A 6,229-nucleotide genomic window follows, 5' to 3' on the forward strand; every position below is an offset into this window, starting at 1 on the left:
GAATATGGAGAGATACGTATTGGACCCAGGTCTGTGTGTCGAGGAAAAGTCCGGATGCGTCCTAAACCCGTGCAACTGACTGGTTGAAGCGTGTTGGTGCAGTCTGAATCTGAGGCTGTAGAGGGGCCCACTGCCCGGCAATCAGCGGCAGCTACCAACCAGAGACTCATGCAGTCATAAAGGGATGGATCCCATGACAACCACAGTACATACAGTAATGTATAATAATGTAGGTTACATGGTGGTGTCAGGCACCCCCTGGAGGAGGAGAATATTTAGTCATGTTGGGATATGGGATTCCATTCCTCTGTAGGGGCGTCTACATCTCACACACAGTCAACTCCACCCAGGACTACTCAGACTCACACAGGCCTCTGACATGACACCGCCAAACTCCCATCATTATAGCGATGTGCTACATATATCGTCTTGTATCCTCGGGGTTAGAGAGCTGGGCCAGTAAACGAACGGATGTTGCCCTTGAACAAGGCACTTAACCCTGTTTGCTCCAGGGGTGCTGTACTACAATGACTGGCCCTGTTAAGCAACGCAAATGTATTTTATATATATCTTTATATTATCCAGATCACATTACGCTACAGTACGTGTGAGTAACAGAGAGGCTGTGGTGTGAATTACTCCAGTCATGTCTGCAGCTAGCTAGACATATGACCTATACTGCTCTCTGTCTTTCCAAGACGGGGGCCATGAGCTCACCGGTAGAAACCAGAGAGTGAGTTCTGTGAACCCCTGCCCAGAGAGTGAGTTCTGTGAACCCCTGCCCAGAGAGTGAGTTCTGTGAACCCCTGCCCAGAGAGTGAGTTCTGTGAACCCCTGCCCAGAGAGTGAGTTCTGTGAACCCCTGCCCAGAGAGTGAGTTCTGTGAACCCCTGCCCAGAGAGTGAGTTCTGTGAACCCCTGCCCAGAGAGTGAGTTCTGTGAACCCCTGCCCAGGGTGTAATGTGTTGTTTCTATCAGCAGCCTTCACTGTGTCTGAGGCTACAGAGACCTATTAAAACAGGTCGGACCCATAAATATGACCATATCCAAGTCCTGCATTCTCATATCACATCTCATATTGACATAGTTATATACCTTAATCCATCCCTGTTGCTCTGCATGCCGGGCCTCAGACAACAACCCTGGTATGATAAATACAGGCAGTCAGAACTAATCAGACAACAACCCTGGTATGATAAATACAGGCAGTCAGAACTAATCAGACAACAACCCTTCTGTTGTCCTAATGATATAGCAGGGCTCAAGGGAAGGCATGGAGGCGTTTAGTCTGTTAAACCTATGGATCAGGCTTGTGGTGGCAGACGTATTTTACATCTAGCTTAAGCTATAGGCTTTAGGGTGTGTGTGTGCACATTCATGTTTGTGTGGCTACAGCTCATCTGGGCTCCTCACGAGCTGAGGGCTCATTTGCTGGTCTCTGAGGAGAGGAGCTGCTGGCTGACTGCATATGTTTAAGGCACTGGAGCAGGAAGACCGACTACAGTAAATAGAGGAGCATCGAGGAGAGGAGGCTGGATTTGGTGTCAGTGAGAGCCACAAGGGAAGGAGAGTGTAGTGTGTTTGTGTGTCGAGTAACTCACAGTATAAGGTGACACAGGGGGGAGGCTGTGGTGACATCATCAGATAGTTGTTGTATCAATCTCCATAAGTCCCCATATTCTCATCATGTAATCTCCATTTGTGTCTTGTCCACAAATATCCACGTTTCAATGTTAGAATTTTAGGGCTCTGCACATTGACATCATTAAACCACAGTGTCACTCTACACAAGCACCCATGTTTGAATGTTGGATGAACGTTACGACGAAACATTTAGCCTGAGACACCGTGTAGGCTACATACAGAGATTTGATTTTGCACCACAATCCTATGGCTGTAGCTAAGACAATAGAATAGACAGTGGGAGAGTTGACAGTGTATGAGATGCTGTTATTGCAATCCATGTGTTTAGACTATGTATGTCTTACATTGGATCCTACTGCACCAATGATGTTTAACTTCCATTTTTATTACACTATTGTCCATTGAAGCTAAACATAAATGTAATGTTGATTATCTTCTCTCTCTGGGAGAATCAACACATGCTGACTTTTAACTCTTCACTGACTGACTGTATATACTGCAGTGTGTGTATTATAAACTGCCATTGTGATGGTCCTGACCATGTAGTGGTGCTCGTCCATTCAGCTGTTGTCGTCGTTGTTTCCTCGGTGTAAGAACTCTCCAGGGTTGTGTTCATTGGGTACTAAACAGACTGAAAAAAAGGACAGAGGGACTACATGGGTTTGTTAAATAAGAAATGGTCATTTGTTTTCGGTTGCAAAATGTTTTGAAACACTTTCCGTTGTGTGCCCTAATGAACATGGCCCAGGCTTCTGTACTATAAGCTACTGGTGATCGTTCAGTAACTGAAATAAAGATACTTTTTGACAGCTGTTTTACTACCACCTGATGTGCTATTCTTCTATGCAAGTGTGTGTGTATGCGCTGTAGCCTAATGATATTAAATACCCATAAAGAAACACATGCTCTCTCTCTCCCATAAAGCACCATTCTAATCACACCACTTTTTAAAGGTCTTCTCAATAATTGATATGTAACATATTCCCTTTCCCAACCTTACTAATGCTGAGGGTTCTGTTCCACACTGCCATCTGGTGGTCTTGGGTGGTAATACATGGTATACTGGCAGTACATTATGGCCCCGTCAATGTACATCACTAAAGCGACGAGACCAGGTTGTTTGCTGCCGAATAAAAGTAAATCAACAATGTGCAGATAAAGCATCATCCTCATTTAATTATTCATTTAACATGGCAAGCCAGTTAAGAATTTGTTCTAATTTACAATGACAGCCACGGGCCAAACCGGACGACGCTGGGCCAATTGTGTGCTGCACTATGTGACTCCCAATCACGGTCGGATATAATGCAGACTGGATTCGAACCAGGGACTGTAGTGACGCCTCTTGCACTGAGATGCATCGGGAGCCTGCATCATCATCACCATTAACCCTCGATGTGAAGCATGGCTGGTTTTTATTGTAGCAGGTCAAAACAAGTGAAGTACACAATCATTCAACTGATGCTCTATAAAACACCAGGACGAGACCCACATTCATGATCTTAAGTGACCCTCACCCAGTCAGTAATATTGTCCCTGTTCAGGAAAAAACACTAAACATAGACAATGCATTATAAATTACTTGCGCATTACCCTTACAGCTAATATACTAGTGAAAATGTAATAAAAGAGATTCTAAAACGTTTTTGACCCACAACATATGAAAAACAGTGGATATAGTCTTAACACAAGTATCATTTAAAAATGACTGTTTGAAGGTTGTAGGTGTCTGTCATGACACAATAACGTGGCAAGGCATTACCCATTCTCTCCCCTCTGACCACTCTTAGCATGACCACGTACACAGTAGGGCCACCAAACACCGCGCTGGCACATTCCACAAACATCTCAAATACCAGTGACCCATCAAGCATCAACCCCCTGGAAAAATAAAGTAACGAAGATTCAGACTTCCAACACCTAAACCATCGTGGGGAGGAACTCCTAAAACTAAGGGTTCTGTTATTAATGCCGTCCGAAAGTCAGACCAGACTGGAATGTTATGACAAATCCAATCAACCATTAGACTCAAATTGCTTTTACACCTGCATTGTTTGCTGTTTGGGGTTTTAGGCTGGGTTTCTGTACAGCACTTTGAGATATCAGCTGATGTACGAAGGGCTATATAAATAAATTTGATTTGATTTGATTTGAAATTAGGGGCAGGCTGCTTTGTTAATGGGAATATCCCACATTCCTCCAGGCAGCCATTAAAGTTCACCACATAACAAAGTGATGCAGGAGTGCAGAGTATTGACTCTGAAGTTCCAGAACAGAACTCCCAGTAATCAAGTTGTCTCTAGAAGGTTATAGAATCCCAAGCAGGCTCCGTAAACCCCAGACAAAGAGAGTGAAGCTCCGACATGAAAAACAAAAGCTGCTCCAAAGAATGTCACTATAGAAATGATTAGTGTAACAACAAAAAGCTTCAAGTACTTGACTATATCATCTGTAACCACTGAACTATACCGGCAGGTGACACGCTGCTCTAGACATGTTACTCCTCATTACAATAAGCAGATTTATATGTCTACATACAAAAAAAGTATATTTCTAAATGTACCAAGGGGATATCTACTATTTATATATCTACGTAGCTATTGGCACACCTGTCCACCTCCTGAAACCTGCCCTGCATAACAGTGACATGACTATTTGTTTTTACCTCTGCCTCTTACAGTGTGATACCAGAGTGGATATAAGGAACCCCCATGATGCTTTGGTACAGACAAATGTCATAAATGGATGGAAAATGTATTCTCTTCTCATGCCTCTTAAAATGTTGAAAACATAAAAAGACATTTATTTGAAACGTTGTGAGGAATGTTAAAGGAGACAAGACAGGGCACTGTTCAAGTGCATTCTTGTTAAATAACCCAGTTTGACTGTTTTTTGTAGATACGGCAGCATTCCAATGACAAACCAGACCAGTGCCAGGGTGCCTGTTGAAGGCCTACTCTCTGGCAGTTTACCAGAACACTTTTGATCACAGAGTTCCTGACAAACTATTTCTGCCCACAATGAAGAGGCGGGAGACCCTCTGTGAAATAGGTCCTGACTAAACAGAAAAGTCAACAGCCTACTCCTTTAGCAGTCGGGCTAAATAGGGGCAAAGGGTCTACAGTAACTTCTCTGGAAGAAATTTTATTAGCCATAATGTCTTAATGGTGGAACCAGGACTTTTCTTACAGAACTTTTATTTCCACAATGAATCCATTCCATGATACGGCCAGTCGTCTTCCAGTAGGGGAGGACTTGCATTAGGCATTTAAACCAAATATTCACTAGTGTCCTAAAATGTACGTACAGCGCCCATAGAAGGTCCACACTCCCCATGAAATGTTTTTCCTACAGATCTACACAACCTACTCCACATTTTCAACGTGAAAAAGTCATTTGACCAAAAAAATATTACAAGTAACAGATATAATAATTGGATAAGTCTCTCTATCCTGAGTTAATACTTGGTGGATGCATCTTTGGCAGCAATTACATCTGTGACTCATTTCCATTAAAGTTCTACCAAGTTTGCACAACTCTTAGGGCAACATTTATCCATCGTTTTTGTCAACATTGCCCAGGCTCAGTCAATTTGGTTGGGGATCACTGGTGGACAGCAATATTTAAACCTTGCCTCTTTTTTTTTTTAAGCAGATTTAATTCTGGACAGACTAGACCACTCAGGAACACTTAACCTCTTAGAAAGACTTCTGTTGAAAAAAGTTCAAGGATGTGTAGACTTTCTATAGGCACTGTATGTATCATCCTAGTGTGGTCAAGAGTAAACATTTAACAGGATCCCGCATCGCACTCTTTTATACCTCAAGATGTTCAGAAGAGAAAAACATTCCCTCAGAAAGTCAACTGTAAAACATGGATGACCATCCCACATACACTGTAGAGAAATGAAAATACCAACACGGGAGGACATCTAGTTATTAGTCGAGGTCGAGAACAATAGATTTCCAATTTAAGGAAAATTGCACATCTTTATGAAAAGGTAAACAATGAAAATCACTTTGAAACAAAAACAACTACCATTCATATATCATTCAACAGTAGAGAAGTACACAGCATCCAGTGACTATCCTGCTGTGTTTCAGCATACCAAGCAGAGAGAAGTACACAGCATCCAGTGACTATCCTGCTGTGTTTCAGCATACCAAGCAGAGAGAAGTACACAGCATCCAGTGACTATCCTGCTGTGTTTCAGCATACCAAGCAGAGAGAAGTACAGAGCATCCAGTGACTATCCTGCTGTGTTTCAGCATACCAAGCTGTGTTTCAGCATACCAAGCAGAGAGAAGTACAGAGCATCCAGTGACTATCCTGCTGTGTTTCAGCATACCAAGCAGAGAGAAGTACAGAGCATCCAGTGACTATCCTGCTGTGTTTCAGCATACCAAGCAGAGAGAAGTACAGAGCATCCAGTGACTATCCTGCTGTGTTTCAGCATACCAAGCAGAGAGAAGTACAGAGCATCCAGTGACTATCCTGCTGTGTTTCAGCATACCAAGCAGAGAGAAGTACAGAGCATCCAGTGACTATCCTGCTGTGTTTCAGCATACCAAGCAGAGAGAGCATC

Source organism: Oncorhynchus keta, chromosome 20, assembly GCF_023373465.1.
Source record: "Oncorhynchus keta strain PuntledgeMale-10-30-2019 chromosome 20, Oket_V2, whole genome shotgun sequence".
Classification (NCBI taxonomy): Eukaryota; Metazoa; Chordata; class Actinopteri; order Salmoniformes; family Salmonidae; genus Oncorhynchus; species Oncorhynchus keta.